Source organism: Oculina patagonica, chromosome 14 (assembly GCF_052425735.1).
Source record: "Oculina patagonica isolate OP01 chromosome 14, crgOcupat, whole genome shotgun sequence".
NCBI lineage: Eukaryota > Metazoa > Cnidaria > Anthozoa > Scleractinia > Oculinidae > Oculina > Oculina patagonica.
Genome location: NC_135771.1, coordinates 20,991,257 through 21,004,686, shown reverse-complemented (window position 1 = coordinate 21,004,686; position 13,430 = coordinate 20,991,257). Strand labels below are relative to the sequence as shown.

Sequence of the window (13,430 nt, the reverse complement as noted above, 5' to 3'; positions counted from 1 at the left end):
TTTATTTTACTACAAAGAGCTAAGTCCTGGGCTTAAAAAATCAATTTAAATGTTTAGCTTTGATGCACATGTAGTTGGTAATATAAACAGAGTATTTCACTGGCCGGGGTGTGTGGTGTGTGCCATTCATTTGCAAATAAGTGGCTTTAATGTAAAAATTAATCTCTACGCAACAGGGATCTTAAGTCAAAGACGTAACATATTTCCCATTAATTGTCTAGATATTAAAACAAAAACTGTCTCTTATTAATGTCAAACTGGGAACATTATTTGCCAAAAGCAAATTTTATATTATTTTTATCATCAGGACTAAAAAAACTTTCATACCACTTTTATTGAAGACCATTTGATTTAAATTAATTCCAAAACAATTTAAATGCTAGGGGAAATTTCATCTTTCCAAAGCCACTTATTTGCTAATGAAAACTCAGTTCAACATTTCATACTTCTTACAAGGTTCTTATTGAGCAGTCTTCAATTGTATTCTAATTTTATTCTGGGTCTCTGAACATGATTTGAAACTGAACAACATTAATTTTGGCTAACTTTGATCAAAATTGGCAACATTGACTTTTCTTGACATGGTTTTGGAAATTAACTGCTCAATAGGATACCTGCATTTACAGAAATATATATTTCTTTTTCAAGGTAAGGAACTTTGTAGTCTCAATGTTCATCATGCTCTAGGCCTTGTTGTTTGTTTTTTTTTTTTATTTCCTTTTCTGCCAATTCATTTCTCACTGATTTCAACTCAGTTTTCTGGGTGGGGCCATATTCATTTTAATTTGTACATTTTTTACACTAAAAAAATTCGAGATTTTTTTGGGATCAAATCATTCAATAGTACGATGGCACTTGAGACTACAATATTTTTTGTTACCTTTAAACACAAAAGACGATTTATAAAACACTTTTTCAGCTTCAAAACTATTCCAATTAATTCAATTGTCTGATTAAGAATTTTTTTTTCAGTACCAATCTCTAGGATTTTGCCAATTCAATTTAATTTCTCTTGTACAAAACGTTATTTTTAAACAAACTTAGATATTTTTTTGTTTGTTTTAAACGTCTTTTTTGTTTAAAGGTGCTACACAAGCTCATTAGCACAAAAGTAAGCAATCCTTAATTCAGTTAAAAATGGGCAAAATGGTTTATTTTCACATGAAACTACTTAAAGGTCGAGCATTTAAAAGACAACAATTTAGGGGTGTAGAATAGACTGTTTGAGTCTAGTGGGGCTTGCCAAGATAGCCTTGCATACAAGTCTCTCAGTATCTTAGTAAGAAACTAATGAAAAATTTATTTTTGTTAGCATTTCGATGTTTATTTTATGCAATTTTAGCTATTTCTCTTTCGAGAACACAGAACAAAATTTGCTTGTAATCCTACGCTTCTCCAAGAAGTGTCTTTAAGGCAAAGTTAGGTAGGTCTAATTATTATAAAGGCAAAGTTAGTATTTTTTAATTTCTTTCTAAGTTAGTACAGGGGAATAGGTTTTCAATTAAGTTCGGTAGGTATTTTCTGTTTTTACTGTGCTAATGAGCTTGTCTATTTTTTCTTTGTGGATTTTATATTTTCCACTGAACTTGGTATATTTTAGATTATTTTCAGAAACTGAGATGGCCCACACACCCGCACACAAAACAAATGGTCAGATTTTCATCTAGCCGATCAACGTCCCTGCAGGGTTGTGGAAACTCTTGCTCTGAGCTGGGTGTTTCTGATGTTCCTCTGCAATATTCCAACTGAGAAATCCTGGTGAGTTTATCTGATCCGTTCATTTTTGATGGAGGCACTTGGACACTTTGATGATTTGGTCGTTTGCTCTCAAGTGGAGGAGGCATCATGAGGGGAGGTGAGAGTTTGCTTTTCATGTCTTTTCGGCTTTACTTAACTACATCAGAATACCACACCTTTATTCTAATTGGCTTTCAAAGATGTTTGTTTTCAATCAATGTTTCTTAAAATCTTCTGTTGTTGAGGACGTAAAACAGTAGTGCTTTTGTGCAGGTCATGGGCGGTGCATTTCCTGGATTTTGGAGTTAGTCTAGAACAAGGAATGTCGCTAATCTGGCTTGACTGGAATTTCACAAGCAACACTAGATTGAGCTGATAGTCATCTGGGAATCTCCTGAACGAGCTGATACCGGTTTAGGGTTCTTCTTTCTTGAGCATAAAATCAAAAATAAACGCAAAATTATCGACCAAAATCGATTAACATTTTTCCTTTTTTCCGAGCTCAAAATAAAAATTCTTTTCTTTAAAATTACAATTTATTTTATTTTCAGATTAACATAAAAATCGGTTAATCTGAAGTCTCCCGCGCATATGTTATGTGAGTTGTCACACAACACTTTTCCCAGGTGTTGCGTGACGATCCAGCGTGACAGCTGCGAAGGAGGCAGTTTTTGGAAAGAAATGTTCAGAAATTTAGCCTCGTTATTAAATATGTATTTCGATTTTCGCTTTTGAATTCGGAATTAAGTAGCCAATTGTTCATCCGGACTTCCAAACTAAACCTCGAAAACGATATTTTGCGACCAAATCTAGAATATATTTATTTACTAGGCCAATTGTTTATCTTGTCTTCCAAATCTTCAAGTTAAACCTCGAAATATTGCTTTTTTTGTCGTTTCATTTCTTTGGTCAATTGCTCATCTTGATTTGCAAAACAAGTCTCGAAAACATATTAGCAACTATTTCATTTTCAATTTTAATTTCACAGGCTAATTTTCCGTGGTGCATTCCACTGTCGTCCGTTCCATTGTTGTCTTCCAAAACAAATTTTTTCATTTATTTCGGTACTTCTTTCATTTCTTTAAACCTCGGGAATCAAGCGGCAGTTAATCGGGGCCAGACGATGTAAACCGAGCGTCAAGATCGGCACGAAATATTCTTCGCGCCGATTTTGCCGCTCGGTCTACTTCGCGCCCCGATTAACTGCCCTCGGTTCCCGAGTACGCTTCGTCGTTCGATGCTATTCAAAACCAAATTTACAAATTACCTTTATGGTAACTCAAGTTTACATTAAAATTCCACCGTGGTAGAATTCAAAGGTCATTCGGATCTCGAATATTTAATTACGGTTAACTTTCAAATTCTCTATTCGAAGTTTGGGCGCAAAACATTTTAACTACAAATTCGTGAAAAAAAATACTTAATTTTTAAACTTGATTATCACTGATTAAAAATTACTGATTTCAAAACGAACTTTACTCGATTCTAGGTCGTTCAGACGGACAAAAATCGCCCGTCCGCTTTCGCGATGTTTTTACCTAAACAATAAAGCTTTAAATTCAATCTAAAACGAAGAGCATATATTTAATTCGATTTCTAGAACACCGAGATTTTATAACGAAACGAAACTTTTATAGGCGAATTGTTTATGTTGACTTCAAAAAACAAAATTTAACGAAGAAAACCATTTTCTTCATTTATTTCTAAAAGTTGTTTTTGAAATTTCGTTATCATCCTCGGGAACCAAGCGGCATTTAATCGGAGCGACACGATATAAACCGAGCGGCAAGATCGGCATGAAATAGACTTCGCGCCGATTTTCCCGCTCGGTTAACTTCGTCTTGCCCGACTTACTGCCCTCGGTTCCCGAGTATGCTTCGTCGTTCGATGCTATTCAAAACCAAATTTACATACGACAATAACAAAATTCCATCGTGGTTGCATTTTAATACCATATGAATCTTGAATATTTAATTAAGATTTACTCTAAAACTTTTCCGCTTGAAATTTGCGCTCAAAACATTTACCTTCGATTTATTTCGACAAATTCTTCGATTAGCTTTCGAAACCGCAAAATTAGACAGCTCCTAAACTTGTATCAGCTTTGAAGGGAGAGTATCAAATGACTTGTGTTCTTTTGGTGAAGTTTGTGGGATGACAGTCGGCTGGAGGTTTGGTCGGGGAGTCAGATTAGTGGTTTTCTGCGTTCGATTCTTTCTTGGCGTCCATGGAAATGTGCTGAACATGGTTTGTACTATTAGCGCTTCGGTTTTTCCGGTCATCCAACGGAAATTTTGAGATACATTTGTTGAAAACACACATCTTAAAATTTATAATTTTGGCTTTAATTTTATTTGCATTTTAATTGCGGCTCTCAAAACTAATGAATATTCCAAATTCAAATGTGTGGTATTATGACGTAGTTGGGTGAAACCGAGAAGGCATGGGGAGCAAACTCTCACCTCCCCTCATTATGCCATCTCCACTTGGGAGCCAACGGCCATATCATTAAAGTGCGTCAAGTGCCGACATCAAAGATGGCGGATCAGGTAAACAAACCAGGATTTTAAAGTTGGAATATTAATGAGGAACAGAAGAAACACTTTAGCTCAGAGCGAAAACAACCCGATAAGCAGGGACAAGATCGGCTAGATTTTTATTTTTTTTAAACACAATAAAACGAAAATAAAGAGACAAAGAGGCAGTTTTTGTGTTGTCGTTTTTACCAGCAATCCACCCTAACAAACCAGGTAAACACTTGTGTTCATGACAAAGTCCTGCTATACAGTGTTATCTGTCACGCAACTTGTCCCGCAATCTTCTCGAAGACGGCGTGACAAGTTAAATGAAACATTGAACCGTGTAACATGCCGCGCAAAAGTTAAACCCTTACAAAACAAGAAGCTTCAACGGCTGTAGAAAGAAAAACTTAATTCAACTTTCTTCAACCGCTGGAGCGAACTGTCTCGTAACAATTTTGTCTTCTGCCCGGCATGTTACACAGCGCAATGTTTCACGGAACACACTTGTCACACCGCCTCCGAGAATATTGCGAGACTAGTTGCATGAAAGATTACACCATATAACAGGACTACAAACCAAGTTCTGCTTTTAAAAATACAACAATTAAAATAAGCAATGTCTGTTTTAAAAGCCTCACGTTACCTCTACCGTGTTTTGCTGTTTTATTTACAAGTTACAAACTGCACTAAGTTGCTCAAGATTGAAGTGAAGTTTTAATATAACTGCCCTTCCCGGATTCAAATTTTCAACTGTCACACAACGCAGTGTCACGCTAAATTTGGCTGAACGCACATGGCAAGAGAATCGATTGAAATGATAACGCATAGAATAAAACTACCAAATTAGGATCGTCGATTTAAATTGAGAAAATATAAGCAGCTTTTTCAGGGACTATAGCCTAACACTGCATGCTTGAAAAAGATATAAATTTGCGCTGTGTAATTCACTGTTTCTCTTATCAAAAAATCGTGCGAAAACATGCTAATTTACACACACAAAAACACGCGCGCAAGTTAATATCAAAATTGCGCTTTTGATATCTTATCTTAAAATTCCAATTCTGTTTAACATTTTGACGCTTCAATCGATAAAATAATACAGAAACAAATCCGAAAAAAAAAACAATTTTCAATCTGAGCAGCTAAGCACCTTTTGTAGCTTCCAAATATAACAATAAAATGAGGTAATAAACAAAAAGGCGCACTACAAATGGTGTTACCGAAAAAATACCGACACGACAAAAAAGGGAAATGTTTGTTGATAGTAATTTTCAAGATGCAAAGAATTGTTTTTTTCAATTTTGCAGCCAATCTGCAAATATTAACTAAAGAATTAACTGTATACAAGACTAGAGAAGGCAACACCTTTTATAATGCGACTTTGTGTTTAAGAGATATAACAGACATTGCTTTTGTACAATGGCCCATGTTCGTCGAAATATAATTTACAAAACTTAAGCCAAAATTAGACATGAATATTCTATTGAAGTTTCTGGTTAGTTCTTGAGAATTTATTAAATGATTTGAGAAATTTTAGCTAAATTGAATAAAGACAACAAATATCAATTCTTTAAATCATACACAGATACCTTCAGCTAAAGTTACCAAAAAATACTGGTAATTTAAACCAAATCTCTATAAAAGTTTTAAACAATGACTGTTTAAAATCCCTCTGTTGAATAACAAACTTGGTTGTTTAGTTTGCTTTCTCTGTGCTTTCTTTTGGCATAAGTTCATCAATAATTCATTTAATTGAGTAATGAGAATTTAGCAGGAATAAAAACGAAAATTTCTTTGAAGTATTAAAGATTTGACATTCTTGGCTCGGAAAAAAACCACCCTTAAAAACTATTGAAAACATGTAACGCAAGAAAAAGACAATTTTATTTTCTGCACAAGTTAGTCAATAAAGCACATTTTGACTTTAACATGTAATGAGAATTTAGTAAAACATTAAAAATTGAACTTTTCAAATTTGAACCGAAAGTAGAATCAAAACACTAAAGAAACAAAAAGTCATTTTAGTAGTTCTAGCAAAATTGTTCAAAAGTACCTTGCTTCCGAATTTGCATTCTTTGGGAAAAATTTCAAAACTTTTTGTAACTCAAGCTGAAGGTATAAGTGTTAAGGAATTTAGAAGTCATAATTATTTGTACACATGGGCCACTGTATAGTAACTACAAGAACCACAGACATGCATATAGCCAAACAGACATAAGACGCACATGAAAAAAAAATCAATTTCGAGAGTGGATAGGACCTTTGAGTAACATGAATTATGTACACAGAAAAAGATAGCAAACATTATTTTTGGAATAAAAATTTTAAGCAACTAAGAATTGCCAAGAACTTTATTTTTTAGTGCATAAAGGTCAAACCTTCAATTATATTTAAGTTGTCTAGAGAACCATGTGCTCGATAGTTAGAAAAAAATTGATAGGCAGACATAAACAGCCAGATGCCTAATTGACATGCAGTCTGCTCGGTTTTACATGTAAATTTGCCAAGCAATATTCTTGACTTTCTGACAGTAATGTTTGAAATAATTTATGTAAGGAACTGAACTGCATAGTTTTCATTTCAATTCAAAAGAACCTAAAAGGTATTTTTTTTGCTGTCATCTTTATCTTAATTGGAACAAATTTATATTCTCTTTTCAAAGTAATTAATGATGAAGAAGTTGCTCGAAAATAAATAACAAAAGACAACAAACGAAAATTTTATCTACTTTTTAGTTTTTTTTTTAAACCATAATTACTGTATTTCCTCAATGTAGCCTCCACCTCTATTAAGCCCCACAACAAACAACCCATCCAATTTCACTGTATCTACAGACTGGCAGTCTAGGTGGCAAGGAGGAGGGGAGTGGGGGAGGGTGGTTGTATTGGCAGCTAACTTGCCATATATTAAGGTCGTCCCAACCCCCACGCCAATCTATTTTTCATCCCTATAAATTCTTCTTTGGATTTGATCTGGGGAGCTCCCATGGGGGTGGGGGGAGAGGAGTATTGCCATATACTACGGTCGTCCCAACCCCCATGCCAAACTATTTCTCATCCCTCATCCCATGTCAACCTATTTTTTATCCCTATCAATTCTTATTTTGATTTGATCTCAGGTGCCAGTGGGGGAGGGGAAGATGGGTATGGGCACCGAACTTGCAACCTAATAAGGTCTCCCCAAACCTCCCCCCCCCCCCCCCGCCAATCTATTTCACCCCCATGCCAGCCTATTTTTTCTTCCTTTCAATTCTTGTTTGGATTTTATCTGAGGGGTGCCCGTGGGGTGAGGGAGAGGGGTATGGGCAGCGAACTTGCAAACTACTAAGGTCTCCCAAACCCCCATGCCAGCCTATTTTTTATCCCTATCAATTCTTGTTTGGATTTTATCTGAGAGGCGCCAGTGGGGGAGGGGGGGGACAGAGACAGAGAGAGGGGGTGCATTAAATTTTGCAGCAAACTTGCAATCAACTTAGCTCTCCCAAACCCCCATGCCAATCTATTTTTCATCCCTATTAATTCTTGTTTGGATTTGATCTGGGGGGGTCCCAACCAACCTACTAAGGTCTCCCAAACCCCCATGCCAGCCTATTTTTTCTCCCTATCAATTCTTGTTTGGATTTTATCTGAGGGGTGCCCGTGGGGGTGGGGGAGAGGGGTATGGGCAGCGAACTTGCAAACTACTACGGTTTCCCAAACCCCCATGCCAGCCTATTTTTTCTCCCTATCAATTCTTGTTTGGATTTTATCTGAGGGGTGCCCGTGGGGGTGGGGGAGAGGGGTATGGGCAACGAACTTGCAAACTACTACGGTCTCCCAAACCCTGATACCAATCTACTTTTAACTCTATCAATTCTTCCCCTAATAAAGTCATGTGAAACCTTCTGAAAAGTTTTCCCTTGGCATCAATTTCAGAACTTATTTTAATACAGTGAAGCCCCTATGAAGGTTAACAGAGGAAATACAGTAAATGATAATAAGGTATGATGCAGAATACAAACCGATATGAACATAATGCATCCACTTTCAAAATGTATGAAAATAATATTTTGATTATCGGCTGCCAGTTTTATTTCAAAAAAAAATATCATATTACAAAACATGTCTGTGGTCTTGCATGGTCAAAAGCAGAACTTGGTTTACATCATGCAATGCAATAATCAAACCCAAACTTTCTTAACCTGGGCAAGGAAGGGGTGGGGGGGGGGGGTCCCCTAGTGTGGGAAAAATTGGTTATTGTTGATTGAAGTGAGAAGAATTTTTTTTGGATCAATACCAGAATTACCCTTAAAATTTTCCTAATCTTTAAGAAAAACACTGATTGTTTCCTAGGTTACAATTCTCTGTAGGGATGCCCTTGAAGGAACCAGGTTAAGTTTGGATTTGATCAATGCATAAGAACACAAGTGTTTACCTGACTCCTGGATTGCAATAAATTCATCAACTGTAATAAATTATTCTAATGGATAATAATTGTCTCCTTGTCCTGAAACAGCTTGCCTCCACCTGTCTGTAAAAAAGAAATAATAAATTCAAACAAAATGATTATCTTGTGCCTAGTGCATATAAATAATAAATAAGCAGCAACAAACTGTTAGCTTAAGCCGGGTTTAAACGGGGAATTTTTATTTGACAAATACCTGACTGTATAATTATTTGATTGCATAAACAACACTACAATAATTTGGTGCACCAGTAAATGACCTCGGACACGCATGCACAGTACCCAGTGGGAGATTGGGTGATAGGGAACCACATATGCTGATGCAATTTTTGCGACATTTTATATGACGCGTCATCTACAGGAGCAGCTTTTGCCCCTGTAGGGTTTTGCAAAAAACCGAGGAGGAATCCTTTGGGGCAAGACTCTATCCATAAGGAATAGTACAAGTAGTAACACCATCTTGAGTTCAGTACTAGCATTACAAGACCCCAGAATCTATTATCAATAGTATACATGTAAATTGAATAGACATGAATTTAAGGTGACTTACTACAGTTTCATGTGAGCAAGTTACATGTAATGTACACGTATGTCCAGGCCTTGTGGAATTGAACTTTATTTTAATCAAAATGCTACTAAGGACAAAGCATGACAATCTTTTCTTTTCACAAACTGTCACGCAATAAGATAATTAAATGTTTGGTGTTAAGGCAATAGTTCTAAGTACTGTAAAGTAAAATTTGAAACCGAGTGAAACCAATTAATTATTACTTGTACATACAATTGTATGCTACAACTGTATTAAGACTGATTTTAAATAGCGAACAATACAGTTGAGTCTCCTTAAATATTAACTAAAGTAGAAAGAGGCTTGAAAAAGCTTACAGTGCTATGTGCCATATCGTTGCCATCTGATAAAATGTTTGATTAATTTTTGACAACTTTTTGACAACTTCTTGATGGTTTCTGCTTAACTGACCAAGACATTAAAGAGAGGCGGGATTGGCACGATTGTTTTATTTCCCTTACTGAGAATAGTTCTACAGGTAAAACACTTATGATTATATATAATAAAATTTTTTAAGATATCTCTTTCTTCACATTTGATCCTAGCTTGGGAATCAGCCGTCACTCATTTGCTCCTGCTACTACTACCTTATTACATGAAATTTTCGCAACACGTTTATTTTGCGATTGAAAAAAATTCGCCAAATTAAAGTGTCGCGAACATAACATGACGCGAAAATTAAGTGACTTACATTATGCCAATAATCAAGAAAGAATGAGTAAAGTACCATTAAAAGAAAGGAATTTTCAATGTTAATGGATGTTGTGGTCAATTGACTCAAACAATAATTCACGTACAACCTTGAACTGCTTGTGGCCATTGTGAGAACTGCTCTGTTGTTTATACCATTGGCATTTAGTCCTGCCGTTGCATTTTTGTTAATTTTGACGGTAGTGTTCCATTGATAAAGTCGTTTTATTTAATTCAAGGACATGTAAAATAATATTGCCCAGGAAATATTAATTGTTTCTTCCTCAAAGTGATTCAAAACCCAAATTTTCGCAAAATATGTGCACCTCAAAATTGTGAAACTAACGTGTCGCGAAAATTTCATGTAATAAGGTATGTGCAAAACGCAAAGAGAGACATCTGCAATTTGCAGCCAGAAATTCCATTGGCTATTTTTCTCCGCAATTTTTTTTTTTTTTTTTTTTCAAGGCTAGATTTTTTTTAATTTTTCCCCATGGCTATTTTTTTCTATGGAGGAAATTTGTTTGGAAATTATCAAAACAGCATGGCTTGAAAAAGTTCAATACTTTGACGCTTGTGATGAGATTTTTTGGCTTCATCTTAACTAAAAATAAATTCTAAACAAAGTTGCTTTCAAGTTTCTCTCATTTATCCATCTTGAGTCCAGAATTTTAGGCTTACAAAGTTGAACAGATTTGATGCACAAGTGTTTATCTGATATCTATCTTTCAGGAGACTTGCTTCTTCAATGTTGTTTTGAATTGTGTCTACATGTATCAGTTTATAAAATTACAACTGTTACAGTGCTTCAGAATAATATACAAAAGAGTATGTTTATTAAAATTAATAGTAAAGGAAGGCATAGAAAGCGGTGCTAGCTTTTAGAGCATTTTTTATGCTTTTTCATGCCACCATGATTTGAAAATAATTTTTATCATTTTGAATTAACTCTTTTCTGCACCAAGAAAAAAGCTCAGTGCTCTTTAATTAATGACAGTGTTAGTTGTACAGATTGAGAACGTTTCTTTTACTAGACTATTTTACAATTAATTTTTTCTTAAGAATTTGTACATTAAGTCTCTGTGTTTTTGCAAGCTACAAAATGACGCACAGAGGTGCATGTAGGTTTGGGATCAATTTATCAAGGCTGATAATCGCGTTTAGTCATAAATTGGTCTCTCAACATGTTTAGTTTTAACAAAAGCTTACCTCAGAAACTTATTGTTTGTCTGAATTTACTGTGCATATGGTTTATTTTTCCACTTGTACAGTTGCATTCAATGCAGTAAAAAAGTCAGGTATTTAGGGGTGGTACTGATGCCAATTGGTGATGCCACACAAAAAATCATGTCATAAAAACAAACTTTATGTACTGCACATGAAAATGTAGTAAGCCACCATAACAAACATGCATGCAGTATTTATTACAAATAAAAAGTTAAAGGATTTCCATACCTGAGAAACTGAGATCACTGAGCTGACAGTTTTTGTTTCAAGCTTAACAGCAATCAAGCTCCTGGCAACAATGATGGAATCTGAAATGAAAGAAATAAAAAAAATAATTATTAAGGATTTCAATTATTTATTTTCTTATATATCAAGTTATTCTACACTGACCATAGAGGATTACACAGGGAGGGGAGGGTTTCTCTGTATATTTTTAGTGGTGATGTGCACACCAGACCACGTTCAGCTAATTTTGTAACCCTTGTAATGTTGTTTATCCTAAAACACCTCGTATTCATGCCTCGTACCAGGTTTTTTTCCGTGTGTCCGCCATTTATGAAATCCGTGTATACTTGACAAGACACCAAACATCCCTACCCTATCCCAGACTTGCCTTTTTAAGAACTGCATCACAGTAAGTGTTTTTAGTGGGAAGCAATCTGTCATTAACATACAGTACATGTAGCCCAATGATTTTATCTACGTAAATTAGGGAATCTATTACAATTTTGGACCTTTTTTCCTCAAACCACTGATCACTTTCCTGGCAAAAATTAATGATACCCTATTCTAGACCAAAGTCTCTGATTTCTATGCCCATATCCAGAACTAAAGTGCTTTAAAACCATACCCTTCACAGCCGCACATACAATACCTAAACAGCTCATAATCAGATAATATATAGGAGTAACCCCAAAGGGACCCCCCCCCCCCCCCACCACCACCCCCCCCCCACCTATCCCCTACCCTCTTAGTAAACAGACAACAATAATGGCGGCGTCGAGAACACTTCTCAAACATAGCAAAGAATGCTTAGTTACACTGGAAAACACTCAAAAAGGGATAGAAATCCGTGTTACCACAGTTAGCTTTCTAAATAAAGTAAATTTAGATCTAAATTTTCCTTTATAAGTTTACCTGCACGTCTCCGAGCTGCCAAAACGTCAACACTTCTTGCACGCGGACAGTGCAACTCAACTCTAGCCCCCCAGCTGTTGGTGAAATAACAGCGAATATAGAAACATGATACATAATGATAAATAAAGGATGACAACAGGAGTAAGGAACCACGCTATTAAATTCCTAACCTTAGCTAGAGTAAGGGATTTTATACTGCAAGCGGTTCCAATATGGCGGCGAAACTGTCCTTGCAAAGAGTGCTGGGAGCTTTCACGAAGCTCGCGCACGACACACGCGAGTTCGTGACCCGTAAGGCCCCTTTTGGCCGTCTCATGACACAGTATACTGACGAGTAAAATTGGGGAAAGCGAACGGCCGTTTACAGCCGATTTCGGTGCAGTGTGTGGACCCGTTTTTGGTTTTTGTTTTGTTTTTGTTTGTTTTTTTTCCAAAACATTATTCGCTCAAGGCGATCACGAGAGTGGCGATAAATAAATTTTATACTTGCATAAATTTTGTCAATTTTCTTGACCAAAATCGTCCAATATTACTCCTACTTGTCTTTACTGACTGCCCTGAGGTTGAGACATGGCAACCACTTTCGATATCTGCCAGACAACAAAGGACAATATGCCTGTCACCTCTCATCTCCTGTCATATTCTAATTAAGTTAAAACCAAAATTGCCAAGACCCACGTGGTCAGAAAGGGTGCATCATATGTTGTCGTTTCCCTCCACCACAGCCCCCTTAGAACCCAAATGCATTCACTAGCCTTAATCTAGGCTGAACCTACAAGATAAAGTTATCGATCGCAGAATACGATTGAGCGCTGTTCTGTTAAGTCGAGCAAGGCTGAAAATTCATGCAATTTTCTTTTCGGTTTGCAACAGCCTCGTGGAAATTGATAGAAATTATATTTCCAAGCTTTTGATATCAAAATGTTTAGGAAAAGGGATTCAAGGAAATATGAAAGGCATGTCCCCATCTATCTAAGCTTAAACACCCTCGCCCCCTTCCCCTTCCTTACCCTTTCCCCCGTAATTTAGAAGGACCTTGCAAACGCAAAGGAAGGATTGTAATAAACTGATAAAAATTAATATTTTGTCATAAACACTGAGATTCT

At 36.1% G+C, this 13,430-nt stretch overlaps 1 long non-coding RNA gene across 3 annotated transcripts; it reads right to left on the bottom strand.

Moving 5' to 3' along the window:
* Positions 1-4,376: 4,376 nt before the first annotated feature.
* On the bottom strand, positions 4,377-12,543 carry LOC144638887 (uncharacterized). 3 transcript variants are annotated; one of them, XR_013568028.1, is made up of 5 exons: positions 12,495-12,543; positions 12,325-12,398; positions 11,416-11,495; positions 5,022-8,768; positions 4,377-4,987 (listed from the first exon to the last, which is right to left on the bottom strand). It is a non-coding gene; the product is annotated as an uncharacterized LOC144638887 (long non-coding RNA). The 3 variants fall into 3 exon arrangements; XR_013568029.1 differs by having other exon boundaries at positions 4,377-7,424; positions 7,816-8,768; XR_013568027.1 differs by having other exon boundaries at positions 4,377-8,768.
* Between the last annotated feature and the right edge of the window lie 887 nt (positions 12,544-13,430).